At 41.0% G+C, this 18,932-nt stretch overlaps 1 protein-coding gene across 6 annotated transcripts in view; it reads right to left on the reverse strand.

The window, feature by feature from the left end:
• Positions 1-18,932, reverse strand: part of PKNOX2 (PBX/knotted 1 homeobox 2) — a 765,290-nt gene that overhangs the window by 549,991 nt on the left and 196,367 nt on the right. For all 6 annotated transcript variants that reach the window (XM_030220835.1, XM_030220833.1, XM_030220836.1 and 3 more), the window contains exon 2: positions 15,350-15,412. The gene's annotated coding sequence lies outside the window, so the exon portion shown is untranslated. The remainder of the gene's footprint in view (positions 1-15,349; positions 15,413-18,932) is intronic.

Raw genomic sequence — 18,932 nt, forward strand, 5'->3', positions numbered from 1 at the left:
TGTGACTTTGGGCTGGACTGAGTAAATGGCACTCAAAATTTGTCACCAAAAAAACTTGCTGCTGATCGGTATTCTATAAAGGGCATTCTGGGTTGGGCACCTATACAGAATTTTATTTTTGTTACATTTGTACCCCGCGCTTTCCCACTCATGGCAGGCTCAATGCGGCTTACATGGGGCAATGGAGGGTTAAGTGACTTGTCCAGAGTTACAAGGAGCTGCCTGTGCCTGAAGTGGGAATCAAACTTAGTTCCTCAGTTCCCCAGGACCAAAGTCTACCACCCTAACTACTAGGCCACTCCTGCGCTCAACATTAGGCGCAAGGACTTACACCAACTGAAATTAGGAGCAAAGCCACACTATTCTATAACACTGCATGCATCTTAAGGGAACACCCCTGACTTGCTCATTGTTATGTTATGGAGTGGAGGAGTGGCCTAGTGGTTAGAGCACCAAGTTTGGATTTGCCATTTCTGCTGTTATCAGGCACCTTGCATCCTTTAAAACACTTTCCCACACTTAAAATTTGGCATGGAAGTAGCACTTAATGTTAGGCACCATATATAGAATTCCCTGTTTGTGTGTATAATCTATTTCCACAAAATCCATGCCTTCTTCAGCTCATGGAGTGCAGTCTTGACATATACTGGTTCCTACAGACTACCTCATGGGCAGAGGAGTTTTCTTTTTCACAATATTTTTGTGTTTTCCATACTAGCTTCAATCCCCTATAATATTTTTTTAGGGCATTGCCTCCAAATGGGTTAGTCTTGCGCATACCATGGACTCTGCTTCTCAAGTCACTTGGATGCTGTGTTGTCAGTATACAGTGTATGGTCACAGCCTTCCTCTCCACTTGATCCCATTTCATGTAATGATATCAATCCAAGTGTGTGTGTTACTGAAACTTTTCCCTGTACTGTTGTGAAGGGTAATTCTTAACAGGGCATTGCCTGCAGTTACGTGCATTTGGAACGTGTAACTACAACACGTTTGTGTCCTTCTGCCCTAAGCCCTATTCTAGAAGGGTGTGTAAGAAGCATAGCAAACAAATTAGGAAGGGGCTGTACATATAGGAGGAGCATGGGCAGGACCATGGGCATGTCAACTGGAGGAGTGGCCTAGTGGTTAGAGCACCGGTCTTGCAATCCAGAGGTGGCTGGTTCAAATCCCACTGCTGCTCCTTGTGATCTTGGGCAAGTCACTTAACCCTCCATTGCCTCAGGTTCAAACTTAGATTGTGAGCCCTCCTGGGACAGAGAAATATCCAGAGTACCTGAATGTAACTCACCTTGAGCTACTACTGAAAAAGGTGTGAGCAAAATCTAAATAAATAAATAAACAACTGTAGGTGTGTGTGTGGGGGGGGGGGGTGCTGCTGTGTACTGCTATGCAGCACTACTCCTGCAGCTTGCAGTGTACTTGCTGTTTGTCAGAAGTCAGGACCAGCCTTTACAGAAAATCCTTCCTGGCTTTAACAGCTGGGGCTAGACAGAAGGAGAAGGAGCAGGAGGAAGCCTGCCTGCCTGCCTTTAAAGTGGGCTAGAAGCAGAGAGATGTTATTGGAAACGGGGCACCTTTTCAGCATTGCAAAAACTAATTAGTTTTAAAGCCTTCACTGGAACACAAATTCATCTGCTGCCCCCGCAGTGTGGTGGAAATGTTTATACAGCTCCCGGCACTCACAGACATTCCCTTCTCCTGCAGGGAGTGTCACAGCAACTGAAAGGAGATTTAATTAGTGAAATCTCGTTAGGCAAACAAAATTATCCATAAGACAATACTCCTCTGGACAGGGGGTGTGATTAAAGGGAGCCATTAAACTGGCTTTGGAAGCTCAGCCGAACCCCTTCTTTTCCAGCTCTCTCCAGCAAACATCTTCAAGCTTCAGGCCATGCCATTATTTCCCTCTGTGCAATGTGAGTATCCCTCCAAGTTTTCAGACAGTCAGGATGGCACAATAGGAGAATATTCTCATACTAACACTATGACAAATGAAAAAGCTACTTCATGCTCTTCAGAGCAGGACATAATTCACTATTTTATTATGCAAACCAAGCTTTTATTGCTACTACTAGACAAGTAGCATTGAGTTTTCAGGGTCTTTCAGAATTTCATATTTACTTTAGTATATGCATTACTTATTACAACGCATGAGAATGTAAGGAACTCCTTCACCTATGGGATCTCAAATGGCAACAAATGCAAGCAACCCACGCCAAAGGGCACACACTTGATCTTATCTCACACAAACTTTCAACAAACCAGAACCTAACAATAACAGATATTAAATGGACATTAACACCCTGGACTGATCACTACAAATTAAATATATCCCTATACTGGCTGAAGAAGGGATTACACCAAATACAAGAACATACATCCTACAGCACAAGTGGTCAAGAAGTCATGAAAACATTCTGGCAACAGATATACAACAATGAATGGACAGCACAAACAGACTCCATATATTACCTTGTGGAATGGGATAAAAGATGCAAATGCACACTAGATGAAATAGCACCCTTACGAACAAGAACTTCACGTAAGCATAACTTGATACCATGGTTCAATGATGAACTGAAAAAGCTAAAAACACAATCTAGGAAACTCGAACAAGCATGGAGAAAAACAAAAGACAAACACACACTCAACACATGAAAACAATCACAAAGAAAATACAAATACGCAATAAGACAGACCAAAAGATAATACTATAAAACTAAAATAGGGCAGATTACAAAGACACGAAGAAATTATACCAACTCGTGAACAAACTCCTAGACACCAACTTGGTCACTACATCGAATACAGACATCCCATCTGCAGACAAACTTACTAAGTATTTCAATGAAAAAAATTGCAAACCTACGCAACACGCTACCTCAGGATACACTGGAGAATACCCGGCTGACCGAACCTGGTTAAAATTCGCCCTCCTTACCGTCGATGCAGTTGCACAGGTGATCAGCAGGTTCTCTAACACTCACTGTGAACTAGATACCTGTCCCAACTACTTAATGAAATCCGCACCTGACCGCTTCATAGCAGACCTCACATCCCACCTAAACTACATGCTTCAGCAAGGTCTCTTCCCTAAGGAAAATGGCAATATCCTACTCACTCCGATACCAAAAGACACCAAGAAAAAAACAAATGAAATCACTAACTACTGTCCAGTAGCATCCATTCCATTGTCAGTCAAACTGATGGAAAGCATGGTAGCCAAACAACTTACAGATTATATAAACGAATTCTCAATATTACACGAATCACAGTCAGGTTTTCGCCCCCTCCACAGCACAGAAACAGTACTACTCACTCTCCTAGCCAAATTCAAGCAGGAAGTAGCAATACGCAAAAACATCCTCCTCCTCCAATTCGACATGTCTAGTGCATTCAACATGGTAAACCATAATCTACTATAATAAAACTCACCCTCAACGTTCTGAGGACACTGACATCAGTGAAGCCAAGCCCTGTCTTCCTTCAAAAAGGTTCGAAGGTTCGTGGTGGTGAAGCCACCATAATCGCTCCGGGCCCCGCCCTCGAGGGCAGAGCTATGGCAGAACAACGAAGGGGTTGGCAGGGAGGGAGGCAAGGAGGCGGGGGGGGGGGGGGGGAAATTGCTCTGGGCCACGCCCTCGCTTCAAACGTCATGACGTTGGGGGCGGAGCTATGGCAGAACAACGAAGGGGTTGGTCAGGGAGGGAGGGGGGTGTTGGCGACGAAAACCTTGCTAGGGCCCGTTTCATTTGCTCAGAAGCAGGCCTCTTTTACTAGTATATTAATAAGATTACTAGATAAGTTCGGAATTGGTTGAAATATACTGAGCTGGATCAAGGGTTTCCTACCCACAAGAACATATCAAGTAAAATCAAACTCAAACATATCATCACCGTGGAATCAAGACTGCGGAGTACCACAAGGATCACCGCTATCACCGATCATCTTCAACCTAATGATGACCCCACTAGCCAAGTCCTTATCTAACCAAGGCCTTAACCCTTTCATCTATGCAGACGATGTCACAATATTCATTCCTTACAAATCTAAACTGACAGAAATCACCAACGAAATCAAGATCAGCTTAATCATCATGGACTCTTGGGCAAATGCATTTCAACTAAAACTAAACAAAGAAAAAAACACACTGTCTCATCCTCTCATCCCTACACAGCGCGGATAACCCCACAATTATCAACACCCTAGATTACACCCTCCCTATCTCAGACAGTCTGAAAATCCTCGGCGTTACAATGGACCACAACTTAACACTAGAGAGCCAAGTGACATCCACAACAAAGAAAATGTTCCACTCAATGTGGAAATTCAAACGCGTGAAACAATTCTTCCTGAGGGGAACATTTCGCAACCTGATACAATCAATGGTACTAAGCCAGGTAGACTACTGCAATGGAATTTATGCGGGATGCAAAGAACAAACCTTAAAGAAACTTCAGACCGCTCAAAAAACTGCAGCTAGGCTTATCTTCGGAAAAACGCGATTTGAAAGCGCAAAACCCCTTTGCGAAAAACTACACTGGCTCCTAATGAAAGAACACATTGCTTTCAATATCTGCACTCTGGTTCACAAAATTATCAACGGTAAAGCCCCGGGATACATGACAGACTTGATCGACCTACCAACTAGAAACACATCCGAATCAACACAAACGTACCTAAATCTGCACTACCCAAGCTCACAGGACTCAAATACAAATCAACTTACGTGTCCAGTTTTTCCTACATAAGCACACAATTGTAGAACGCATTACCAAAAGCCTTGAAAACTACGACCGACCACCTAAACATTCGGAAGACACTAAAAACTAAAGCCCACCTATTTACCACTGCTTTTGACTCCTAACCACTACTCACTTGCCCTGTCCTTTATCCTCACCTATTTATTCCCTTACCCTTAATCGTTTTGTCTGTTTACCTGTCTATCTAGATTGTAAGCTCTTTGAGCAGGGACTGTCTTTTTGTGTATGGTGTACAGCACTGCGTATGCCTTGTAGCGCTATAGAAATGATAAATAGTAGTAGTAGTAGTAACCTGTTTAAAAAGGCATACCCTACCGATCCAACATAAATGCCTGATCTCTGCAACACAACAACACTAAAGAACGTAATGGACATAACACAACTCTTCCGTTGTACGATTCCCTAGTGTGGCTGTGCCACATGAACTTTATCTTACCACATCACTTTGTATTTGTTTACACCGGAGTCTGTAACGCCTCTCTGGAACTATGTAAGCCACATTGAGCCTACAAATAGGTAGGAAAATGTGGGATATAAATGTAATAAATAAATTAATTTCTCAACTTGATTACAGTAACGTTATTTATGCAGGCTTGCCAGGACGTTCTTTGAAAATATTACAAACCCTAGAAAACACAGCAGTTAGACTATTGGGGGAAAAAATGCAAGTTCAATCATCTTACTCCATTGTTTATACTCTTCCACTGTTTACCTATCGTATATAGGATTCATTTTAAGGTTTTAGTATTGGCACAAAAGGCTTTTTACGAATTGCAACCCCTGTATTTAAGTACACTAGCAATACCTTATTTGTAAGTTACAGTACTTTGCTCTATATGAGATTTTAGAATGGTGGTCCCTAGTGCATATAAGATGAGAAAGAGGGCTTTCTATTGTTTAGCTCCCCGTTTTTGGAATGAACTGCCAAAGGCTTTGAGAGCTGAGACAAGCTTGATAAGGTTTAAAATTTTACTTACAACATTTTTATTTTGTCAGGCATTCAATCTATCTGACAATGGGATTGGGAAGATTTACTTAAGTTACTGCAGTTTAAAAAGTATAAATCTTCATCTATTTGCGAGTGAGCATCAATGGATGGGTCAGGTCTTTCCTATTGAAAAAGGACATTCTTTTCTAAATTTTATGTCATTGTATTTTGTATCTTAATTGTTAACCACCTAGATCTGGTAAAGCATGGGGGTATATAAAGTTTTAATAAAACAAACACATATCGCCCGATATTCAGCACTATTTAACTGGTCAGAACAGCTGCTGACCGGTTAAATAGCACTTAACCGGCTATCCCCTGCTGAATATGCGCAGTTAGCAGGAAGCCAATTATATCACATGATATAACCGACTAGCTGCCGATTTTTATAACGGGTTTAGTGGCCATATTTGGCTCTGTCAAACCCTGGAATATCTTTGGCTGGTTTGAGGATAACCAGCTAAGTCTGAATATCAACTTAGTTGGTTATCTTCAAACTGAATATTCAATGCTGGTCACCACAAATGGCCCGGCATTCAATATACAGACAGCGAGGGTCGAGGTAGTTAGCCGACCTAATTCCCGTGGTCTGAATATAGGCCCCATAAAGAGGAAATGGTACTTCTGTTTCCCATGGTGTCATCTAGCATAAGCAGAAGTCTTGCAAACAGATTTAGCCAAACACATCAGAGGAAGGAGTTTCTGATGGTGGAAGAATTTAAATTGTTGATTGGAGCTGCAGAAATAGAAATAGGGAGAACCCATCTTTCAATAACTGGTAACAATCCAGTTGATGGGGGTAATAATGGATCAGGTACATACAAATGCAGAAAATGTCTTTCATACCTAAGTAGTTTCTCAGTATCCAATGATCATTGGACAAAATGGTTTAATATAAAAGTAGAGAGGAGTCACATAAATGTTAGAGTCCTGGTCTTTACGGGGGTAATTTTATAATGGGTTTGCATGCATAAAGGCTGTTGTACACACAGAAAAGGCTTTTTCTAAAATTACCATATGCAGTGACAACACAGTACTTACCTCCACATTCTGTGTGTGGGTGTTCCCCAAGGGACAGTTTGAGAGAAATGGGGTGAAGTTGACATGAACCAAAGCATTTCATAAAATACACATGTTCACATAGATGATTTACTGGTACCTATGTTGCCTTCAAAAAATAGGATTCAAATATGTACTCTTTTGGAATTCTGGTCAGAGAAGGTCCACTAAGGCGGAGGAATGCTGAAATCCCACAATTAAAGTGCAGAACAAACAAACAGTCTTGCGAGGACGTCTCCAGGAAAACTTGGGCGTCCCTTTCAATTATGCCCCTCTGTGTATCTTAGATTTTAGAACCTCTAATAAAAGTCTCATTTACCCAATACGAATCCAAAAGGATCTACAGTAATTACTGAGTAGTCTGTGTCAGTGAAGCAGGCTGTAAAACCAGGTCAGAACAGATTTGTGCAGTTTTGGCTATGCGTGATTCTACAAAGATCCATGCCCAAATCCTTATGCGCACAAACCAAAATGGGGCATGGCTATGGGATGAGACATGGGTGGATCAAGGGTATCCAAAGAATTATGTATAGCGTTATAGAATTTGGGGGCTGCGCACCCAAGTTGCACACCAGGATTACAGCATGTTATAGTTGGTATAAGTCTTCACGTACAAAGCTGGGCACCAGAATATACATTAAGGGGGTCTTTTACTAAGGTGCGCTGGCGTTTTTAGTGCACGTTAAAAATAGATGTGTGCTAAACGCTAAAGATGCCCCTAGGAATACACTGGCGTCTTTTAGCGTTTAGCGTGTGCTAAAACACCAGTGCACCTTAGTAAAAGTCCCCTAAGCACTATAAAGAGAGTTCAGCCTGGAAACCCCTCTCCCCATTATAGACTAATGCTCACTTTAGGGCGCCATTTACTGAAGCCGACCCAATATGGATAAACGCATATGTCTATAGAAACTATGGGGCAATTCTACAAATGGGTGCCTCCGTTTGGGCACCTCGAGGATTCATGGTAGAAGCCTATTCTATAACAGAACCTGAGCACCCAACATTTACACCAGTCATAGACCTGGGTGCCTAAATGCAGCAGGGATGTATTTTCTAAGTTACATGCCTAACTTGTAGCCCACCTTTTTTTAGCTGGCCGCAGGCAATTTTTTCCAGTTGCGGGTCTCAACACTTTGGGCAGTTTCGGAGACAGTCCTATCTTTAGTTTTCAGTGCTCACTCTAGTGGTCAAATTTAGAGCCAGAATGAGGCTTGGTGCATCTTAAGCCTAATTCCGGCTCCAAATTTGACAGCCGGCATGGTTAAAAAGTGAGGTGAAGGAAGCTATTAGAGCTAAAAGAAAATCCTTCAGAAAATAGAAGAAGGAACCGACTGAAAAGAATAAGAAACACTATAAGGAATGTCAAGTCGAATGCAAAGCACTGATAAGAAAGGCTAAGAGGCACTTCGAAAAAAAGATTGCATTGCAGGCCAAAACACATAGTAAAAAATGTTTTTAGGTATATTAAAAGCAGGAAGCCAGCAAAAGAGTCAGTTGGACCGCTAGATGACCGAGGAGTAAAAGGGGTGATCGGGGAAGACAAAGCCATAGCGGAGAGATTAAATGAATTCTTTGCTTTGGTCTTCACCGAGGAAGATTTGGGTGGGATACCGGTGGCAGAAATGGTATTTGAAGCTGACGAGTCAGAGAAACCTAATGAATTCTCTGTACACCTGGAGGATGTAATGGGGCAATTCTATAAACTGAAGAGTAGCAAATCTCCTGGACTGGATGGTATTCATCCCAGAGTACTGATAGAACTGAAAAATGAACTTGTGGAGTTATTGTAGTAATAAGTAATTTATCCTTAAAATCGAGTGTGGTACCGGAAGATTGGAGGGTGGTCAATGTAACGCCGATTTTTTAAAAAGGTTACAGAGGAAATCTGGGAAATTATAGGTCGGTGAGTCTGACGTCGGTGCCAGGCAAAATGGTAGAGACTATTATAATATAGGGTAAAAGTGGGAGGACGACCAAGGATAGCAAAGACTGAGAAGATGTATATTAGTAGAGAAGTTTATTGAAGTATAGAGACTCGACACAACGTTGTGTTTCGGCCTTTAGGCCTGCATCAGGAGTCTTATTTTTCAAAATATCTTCTGAACAATGATGATGGAAGATCTTCTGGAAAGAATAGTCTTTAGAAAGACCATTGTAGGATAAAGCGTGCTTGTTTGTCTCATTGGACTGAACACTCGCAGTGAAATGCTTGAAATGTGCTGAGTGCGTGTTCATCTTTTGTTTTTTTCCATGCTCGTTCGAGTTTCCTGGATTGTGTTCTTAGCTTTTTTAGTTCATTGTTGAACCATGGTATCGAGCTATGCTTGCGTGAATTATAGACCGGTGAGTCCGGTGCCAGGCAAAATGGTAGAGATTATTATAAAGAACAAAATTACAGAGCATATTCAAAAGCATGGATTAATGAGACAAAGTCAACATGGATTTAGTGAAGGGAAATCTTGCCTCACCAATCTACTACATTTCTTTGAAAAGGTGAACAAACATGTGGATAAAGGTAAGCCGGTTGATATTGTGTTATCTGAATTTTCAGAAGGCATTTGACAAAGTACCTCATGAAAGACTCCAGAGGAAATTGGAGAGTCATGGGATAGGAGGCAGTGTTCTATTGTGGATTAAAAAACTGGTTAAAAGATAGAAAACAGGGAGTAGGGTTAAACAGTCAGTATTCTCAATGGAGAAGGGTAGTTAGTGGGGTTCCCCAGGGGTCTGTGCTGGGACCGCTGCTTTTTAACATATTTGTAAATGACCTAGAGATGGGCATAACTAGTGAGGTAATTAAATTTGCTGATGACACGTGGAGGGGCATAATCGAATGGGGCGCCCAAGTTTTCCTCTGTTGATCCTACGTCTTTTTTAATTCCATCAACATTCTTGTCTCTACCATCTTTCTCGGCAGGGCATTCCAGGCATCGACTACCCTCTCCTAGAAAAAGAATTTCCTGACATTAATCCTAAGCCTACCAGTCCGCAACCTCATCTTATGTCCTCTAGTTTTATAGTTTCCCCTTCTGTGGAAAAGATTTCTTTCTATATTGATACCTTTCAAATATTTAAACATCTGAATCATATCTCCCCGTCCCTTTCTTTCCTCTAGGGTATACATATTCAGGTCTTCAAGTCTCTTCTCATATGTCTTTGGGCGCAAGCCCTATATCATTTTTTTGTCACCTTCCTCTGGACTGCTTCTAATTTGTGTACATCCTTAGCAAGATATGGCCTCCAAAACCGAACACAATACTCTAGTTGGGGCCTCACCAGAGACTTGTACAGAGGCATCAACATCTCCTTTCTTCTGCTGGTTACGCCTCTCTCGATGCAGCCTAGCATCCTTCTGGCTATGTCCACCACCTTGTCAAACTGTTTGTTGCTTTAAGATCCTTAGACACCTCCCTCTCCTTGTCTGTGCACATCAGCATCTCACTTCCTAGTACATATGGCTCCCTTGGATTTCTACTCCCAGAATGCATCAGTTTGCACTTCTTTGCATTAAACTTTAATTGCCGAACATTAGACTATTCTTATAACTTCTGTAGATCCCTTTTCGTGTTTTCCACTCACTCCGAGGTGTCCACTGTATTACAAATCTTGGTATCATCTGCAAAAGGGCAAACCTTACCTTTTAACCCATCAGCAATGTCACTCACAAATTTATTGAACATAATCGGCCCCAACACCGATCCTTGAGGCACTCCGCTACTCACCTTTCCTTCCTCTGAGTAAATTCCATTGACCACCACCCTCTGGCGTCTGTCCGTCAACCAGTTTTGAATCCTGTTCACTACTTTGAGTCTTAACTTAAGCCTGTCAAGTTTATTTAAGAACCTCCTATGAGGAACTGTGTGAAAGGCTTTGATAAAATCCAAATAGATTACATCTAGCACTTATCCTCAATCCAATTCTGTGATCAAAGGAATCAATCAACTTCATTTGGCACAATTTACCTTTGGTAAAATCATGCTGCCTTGGATTTTGTAACTCATTGGATTCCAGGAAATTCACTATCCTTTTCCTTTCAGCAACGCTTCCATTACTTTTCCAATAACTGTGAGGCATACCAGCCTGTAGTTTCCACATTTCTTCTCTGTTGCCACTTATATGAAGAAGGACCACATCCACTCTTCTCCAACCACAGATTTATTAAACAAATCTTTAAGAGGACCCATCAGAAACTCTCTAAGCTCTGTCAACATCCTGAGATGGATCCCACGGATTTGTCCACCTTCAATTTTACAAGTTGTTCATAAACACATTCTTGCATGAATGGTGCAATATCCACTCCATTCTCACATGTACCTTTATCAGCCAATTATGGCCCTTCTCCAGTATTTTCTTCCGTAAACACAGAAGTATTTGTTTAGACTATTCACTTTTTCCTCATTGCTCTCCACATAGCCATCCATAGCATCTTTCAGTCTCACAATTCCATTTTTAGCCTTCCTTCTTTGGCTAATATACTTGAAAATATTCTTGTTTCCCTTCCTTCCATTTCTAACAATTTAATTTATTTTTACTTTTTACTCTGTTGGATTTATACCCCACATAAGTCCATGTCAGAGACTTAGTTCAATGTGGCCTACATAAGTTCAATCAGGAAATACAAATTGAGTAGAGGTAGAAGGATAGGTTAACATATCTTGTGAGGTAGTGCAATTAGAGGTCAGATATATATAATCAGGTGTACATGAGTGCATGAAGAGGGAGAATAGAGGTAGATAGGTAAGGTAACGTCTTGTGAGGCAGTGCAGTATCGAGTTATAAGTGTATTTATTGTGTATTTGTTGTACTGCTTGTAGTGTGATGCTAGGTTCATCAATCGCCAGAAATTGTTTTGTACAGGAACGTTTTAAATTTTTTGCAGAAGCTTTTGCAGGTGGTGTCGTGTTGTGTGTCCTTAGGTAGTGCATTCCAACATTGGCTGGGAAGTTGGTGGTGTGGGCTGTTTTATAGGTAACCCGTTTGCAGCTGGGATGGTGGATGACGAGGCAGTCTCTTAGTTTTTCCTTGACGGTAACTTGTGGTAGCTTGATTAATGACATCATGTAATTTGATGCGATGCTGTAAATAATCTTGTACCCGAAGGTGCAGATTTTGAAAATCACCTTTACTCTTATTGGTAGCCAATGTAGGTATTGCAGCAGTGGCGTAGCGGGTCGTATCTGGATGGTCCGCAGATCACACGTGCCCAACGTGTTTTGTGCTGTTTGTAGTTTTTGAGCACACATTCTCTGCTTCCAACACAGACTGCAATGTAGTAATCGATCTGTGACAAGACAAGGCTTTGGACTAGAATCTGGAAAGCATATTTTGAGAATTCTGCTTTTATTCGTTGTAGTTTCCAGAGGGATTTGAAGACTTTTGATGTTAAGGCGAATGCTTGTGTTTCTAGTGACAGTTGGGTCTAGTGTGTATTCTGTTTGATCCATTTGGATTTTGTTGCTTGTTGTTGGTTTGGTAGGGTTTATTTATTTATTTATTTGTAGCATTTATACCCCGCTCTTTCCTGCTCAATAGCAGGTTCAGTGCGGCTTACAAAGCATGGATACAAGGTATTACAGAGATAACACAATGTATGGTTACATAGTATATAGCACAAAGTATGGATACAAAATACATAACACAGTGTATGGATACAAAGTATGATAGAGATAAAAGTTGTGTAGAGAATGATAGTTTGTAATACACTTGGTTATCACCATGAGCTTTGTTTTTTTCTCTATTGAATTTCAGTTTGAAAGTCGTGGCCCAGGTTTCCATTAGGTCGAGGGCTCATTTGATATCTCTTTTTACAGCTGTGATGTCACCTGCAAAGACCTGCAAAGTGGATGCACATGGTTACGCCATCTGCGTAGATGTATGTTTTGAAGCCGTTTGTTTGTAATTTGTGGCCTAGGGGGGGGGCCATCATAATGTTGAATAGTGATGGGGAGATGGGGGATCCCTGAGGCACTCCACATTCTGGGGTACATTGCTGCTCCTTGTGATCTTGGGCAAGTCACTTAATCCTTCATTGCCTCAGGTACAAACTTAGATTGTGAGCCCTCCTGGGACAGAGAAATATCCAGAGTACCTGAATGTAACACCCTGAGCTACTATTAAAAAAGATGTGAACAAAATCTAAATAAATAAGTGCTCACACAGTAATGGCCATGTACTAATGGGAAAATTAGCATGTGGCCATTACTGCAGAAATGTCAACTTCAGCCTTTTACCTGCAGCGCTAAAAGTGGCCATGGTGTGGAGGAAAGACCCACTTTGGGGCTATCGCAGGCCACTTTTTAGCACTGCATAGTAAAAGGACCCTGTGAAGCGTGGACTAGCTGCCAGGCTTGGACCTTTCACAGACACAGGTAACAGACAGGGTAAACCAAAAGGAAAGTCTTTATTGGGAACAAAAACTACCAAAAGTCTGTTACTCTCACAGATTCAGATAGCATTCATTTCACACATTTAGAACCTTCATTGTCTAAGCATCCTGAAGTACAGTTGCATTAACTCACACTTCTAATACTCATAGTGACTACTCCTAGCAGGCTCACTTCAATACTTCCCTTGTAATCTGGGTACCTTCCACGTGGACCCTACTCCAAATACTGCAATCACAGGTTAGGTAGATACTGCAAAATGTAACCCTCCTACCTCGGACAAGCTATGATTCTCTTGAGGGACTCTTTCCTCCTTAACCTCTTCTACGAGCCTCTGTATTGGGGCCTCCTGCTCGCTCTCTCTCATTGGACCTGGAGCCTCTGTATCGGGGCCTCCTTGATCTGTACTGCCCAAGGGCTTGTAGCTCCCTCCTGGCCTGAGCCCCACCCCTATGACCCAGGCTCAGCCTTTGTAGCCTAGCGCCACCTGCTGAAAGGGGCTGAACTGCATCAGTGAGGGAGTGTTTCCTGCCCCTAGAATACTCACTCCCTCACAGACCTCTTTGAGAGTTATGCTCATAAATTGGCCTCTGAAAATTTACTAGGGCTGAATGCAAAAATTGTTATTCAAAATTTCACTAAACTCTTAAGTTTAGGAGTATAAAAAAATTGATTACAGCGGAGCAGATTTAGGGGTCGGAAAAAGAAGTTAGGAGTTTAGCACTAATTTTCAATTCTAGCCTCATAAATTAGGCTCATAAAATTCAGACAAATAAATGGCAGGCCTAAATTTATGAGCATAACTTTTTAACTTGTAAATTAAGATGAATTTTCAGCTGAAAAGTTATGTTCCTAAGTTTGGCTCAAAATAGGGCACAAATTAAAAAAGCTAATTTAGGAGTATAGAGTTAGGAGCTCAGCTTTTTTTTTTTTTAATCAGGCCCACGGTAATTTGTCATCTTTCTACTTTCTGCTACCAAATTATTCCATTCAAACAGACCTGCAAGAAGGAGTGGCCAAGTTGTTAGAGCACCAGTCTTGCAATCCAGAGTTGGCCGGTTCAAATCCCACTGCTGCTCCTTGTGATCTTGGGCAAGTCACTTAACCCTCCATTGCCTCAGATACAAACTTAGATTGTGAGCCTGAGCGTAACTCACCTTGAGCTACTACTGAAAAAGGTTTGAGCAAAATGGAAATAAAATAAAATTCCAAGTCTCCAAAAACTAATAAGAATTAGCAGCGGGCAACTGTAACAACTTGGCACCCCTTGAGTATAAAGTCCTGCTAAGTGTATATGATCTCAGAGGTGCTGTCAGGTAATAAGGGGGCCTTCATCAGACAACACTTTAAAGGTAAAGCACTTTAGACCACACACCAATATACTGCCAACTAAATCCAAAATCTTTACCTGATTTTAGGAAGACAGCAATGAATCAGATGTCATAGAGGATACAGCTGGGAGGATTGTCAATATGTGAAGGTATATCAGAAATTTTTTAAACACAAACATCTGCAAACTGACCAGCAGTAAATGACCACCATGCTGAAGATCTCTTAGTTTTCTGAATCAGTGTTTTAACCACAGAAAACAATTTGTTGGATAATTAAAAGAATGGATCTTTTTAGAAAAAAAGATATACCTGTAGACAAATTCTCATCAAGCCTAGAGGTTTTCCATCAACGTTCTGCTACACATACCAACCTCTTCTGTTGTTTTAACTCAGAATTAAACCATGGGTAACACTCAACCTTATTCGTTTATAGCTTTGTAATGGGAGATTTTTTATACAATGAATAAAGCAAAGAATTAATGACTTTAGAGTCAAATGAACTTGACTTTAGTCATCAAAGTCAATGGTTTCTAAAAAAGTAAGCCATCTTTCCTAAAGAGATTGATCATCACACGATTTCCTATAAGCAAAAAGCAAATCTTCCTTAGGCTATCATAGAATAAAATCCTCTAAGGTCACAATAAAAACTAAACAAAAATGGATCAGTCCAAGAAAAATGTTCAACAGTAATCAAGGACATAGAACCACTTTGTAAAAGTCATCCAACAAAAAACAGATGTAAGGTAGCACCACTCAAAGAAGCGATACCACATGGCAGCAGACGTATCACTGGTTTGAAAAACAGAAGACTCAGTTACTTACAGGTCACAGGTTCTGGTCAGCATCCCTGCCTTGTGTGTCTGGAGATCAGTAACTGATCCACATCTGCGGAGAGAAAAATAAATCCTTTCAGATATATCACCACACACATCTGGAGCCTCAGTTCCATCATGACAATACATTTTTTTATGCGATTGGAGCTGCTGCTATTCACACAATATAAACGGAAAACTGAGAGGGAAACACAGCAGATTAATTCTGGTCCACAAAGTTTTAAACTGCAAGTGATACCATAGGCACAAGGAATATTTAAGGAAGAAATCAAGGTTTTGTGCAATGCAAAAGTATCCCTTTTCCTGCCTACCCAGTAGGAGTTAACTTGCCACTGAGGTGCTGTAGGTGGGTTGTGAGATAGGTGACTTGGCACAGGGCACTGAGACTTTTATTGCATTGACTCCTGGGCCAGCAGACAAGCCTCTATAAAACACCAATAATACCACCATCTCAAAACAGGTTATAGAACCAAACCTCATACCAAAAACACCTTTTCCAAAATACAAGTTTTCTACTTAAAACTTCAATAGAAAGGTCCACAAAAATGTTTATTTTTCATTAAGACAGTACCTCTTCTCGGATGCCTCACATACAGTGAATCACCCTCCTACGTTATGTCAATGGCAGGCCTAAGTGTATGTGCCTAAGTTTGCAAAGTGGCACAAGTAATTTATTGCATTCCCTATAAATTACCCCCAGGATTCTATATAGCACACCCAGTGTTCCATGTTGAAATCCAAGTGTATTCTATGAGAATGCGCGTAATTTAATTGGCTGAACAAGCCAATCAGCACTGATAACAGTGCTTAACAAGCAATTAAGGGCACTAATTGGCAATAATTAGAATGTATTCACATAACTCACTAAGTGTATTCTGTAACTCACTGCGCCTAAATTCTAATGTGCACATCCAAAAAGGGGAATGGCTATGAGCAGGGAAATAGGTATGTTGTGGGCGTTCTGAAAAACTACACACGTGGTTATAGAATATACCTGCTCCATGTTTAATTTAGAAGCCAGCATTTACACCAGGTTTTAACTGGTGCAAATGGCCAAGACTAAATCTGGTCGTGTGGAGAGATGTTTGGCAAATTCTATATATCGTGTGAAAATTTAAGCCTATTCTATAAAATGTAGGCGTACTTTAAAGAATACGCCTAGGCATAATTTTATTCCATGCAGATCTTCCAGGCGCCATGTATAGAATCTCTCCCTACATGTGTAATCGGGAGACACACCCGTGGCCCATGCTCTGCCCATGTGTACCCCCCCCCCCCCTGCAGTTAGGCGTTATGGCATTTAGGTGCAACCCTATAGAACAGAGTCTACAGCGCACATAGAGGGGCATTTTCAAAATAAACGTCTATGTTGGAATTTGGACATCTTTGTAAAACATCCAAATTTGGAGGCGGGAAAAAGCTCATTTTCGAAAAAAGATGGACGTCCAGCTTTCGTTTCGAAAATACCAAGGACGCCCTTGGATTTGGATGTCCTTAGATATGGACGTCTTTGACGTTCGGTGATTTTCGAAACCAAAGAGTCCATGTCTAAAGCATCCAAATTGATTATCTTTCTGCCCTCTCCCAGGTATAAAGGTACTAGTTACCTGTAACCTGGAATGTCCAGGACTCTAGGGATTATGGTCCTAATGCCACCAGGCGGAGAGACAGAAAGACACAGAAGGCTTTAGTAATATGAGAATAATCAGTAATTGTTTATTACACTTACCAATCAGGACTACAATTAGAATACGTAATATAATTAATTCTCATATGAGACAGCAACCGGGACACAAACGTGACCTCTGACATTTAGCTCTCTGATTGCCTCTGTCCATGATTCTTCTTTTATACCCTTTTCTCTCATAGGCTAGTATTGGAAGTACAAAGTCAGCATATTCTAACATATTCCAGCATATTCTAGTAAATTCTATCTTACAGAAGCAAAGTTCTTCATAACATATTTGCATATCACAAGTAAGGTCAGTAAGGTTATCCTACTTTGCAAAAACCATCTTCCCAGCAACCAAAGTTGTATCCCTTCATTATCTGCTTTCATGGTCAGCAGCAAATTTCCCTTACATTACTTCATTCTCCTGCCACACATATCTCTGTTATGACTCCATATCTGCCTGTCTCTCCAACAGAAGGGCAAGCTGACATGAGATTCACATTCTGTGTAATTCTTATTATTTAGCTTCTCAGTGACTCTTAACCTGTTCATAGCCTGTTCACAGAGGCCTAGCTTTGCTCATAATTCTCAGTTACTGTTGTAAAGTTATTTTATCGTTCATGACCTGCATGTCCCATATAAACAGTTCCTCCCTTGAAGGTCTTCATAAGCAAGACCTTCACCAAAGTTGGGAGTAACAAGTGTTTTTTATATGACACCTAGTCCTACTTCTAGGTGAATATTCACACCTCAAGATCTGTCATTCAAGCTGCGTGTAATTTTATCTTCCACATTTCTGAAGGTGATATTTAGTGTGGTGGGACCTACACTTTGGAACAATCTGCCCATACATTTCCAAACAGAGCCCTCCCTCTCCACATTTAAGGTTTTACTTAAAACACACCTGTTTCAGTCAGCTTTTATTAGCTGAATCTTTTTTTTTTCTCCTTTAATTGTCGGACTGTTAAAACCTTAAGATCTTGTGAGATGCAGTGGGTTTGTTTTTATTGTTTTAGATCCCTATTTACTAAGCCGCGTTATAGGCACGTTAGCATTTTTAAGGCATGTTAACCATGTACGCGTGCTAACTCTGTACAAGCTTACAATATCCCTATAGGCGCCTACACAGTTAGTAGATGCGCTAATTGTTGGCGCGTTACAAACACTGTTAGTGTTTGTATATAAAGTTTTCACATACACAAAAAAAGTTTTTCCTCTTTTAGTGACGTCAAAAGAGTGATTTCCGGTTTTGTAAAAAAAACACAGTGGCGCCTATATAAGCTACTCCAGTAAACCTTAGGAGTGTCCAGCAGCTTGTTCAATAAAAGACGACAGCATAGATGACAGCTTTAACTCGAGCCCCTGAGGAAAGGAGTTTGAAACCCGCGGCGTCGGGCGCTTCCAGGGGAAGGCAGTCAGTTACCTACTTCTGCTCTTTGACGGTTTTGAGAACGGAGACAGTGAGGACGCTGGATAAAAAAAAGATAAGTCCAGCTTCTATGCATGACTATGCTATTTTAAAGAAATGGTTAATGACAATAGCTGGTGAAGGTTTTGTAAATGTGTTATCACTAGAACGACACTAATAGCACTTAACACGGTGTTAAAAGAAGAGTAGCCCAATGAATGAAGTGCTATACCACCGGGCAATAGTTATTACTAATTGCCAGAGATTGTGGGGAATTCTGAGGGTACTCTTTCAAAAAATATACATATCTCTGAAAACACACCTCTTTAACAAAGCTTACAAGTCACCCTCAATAATACTAAACATCCATAAACCACCCAAGCACACCTAAAACACTTCACATAACCCACCCACCATCTGTCCATCTAACGCCTTGTTTACCTCAGCTCATGATCAACTATCTTTTAATCATGTACTGACTTTAACATAACC

This window comes from Microcaecilia unicolor, chromosome 12, assembly GCF_901765095.1.
Source record: "Microcaecilia unicolor chromosome 12, aMicUni1.1, whole genome shotgun sequence".
Taxonomy (NCBI): domain Eukaryota; kingdom Metazoa; phylum Chordata; class Amphibia; order Gymnophiona; family Siphonopidae; genus Microcaecilia; species Microcaecilia unicolor.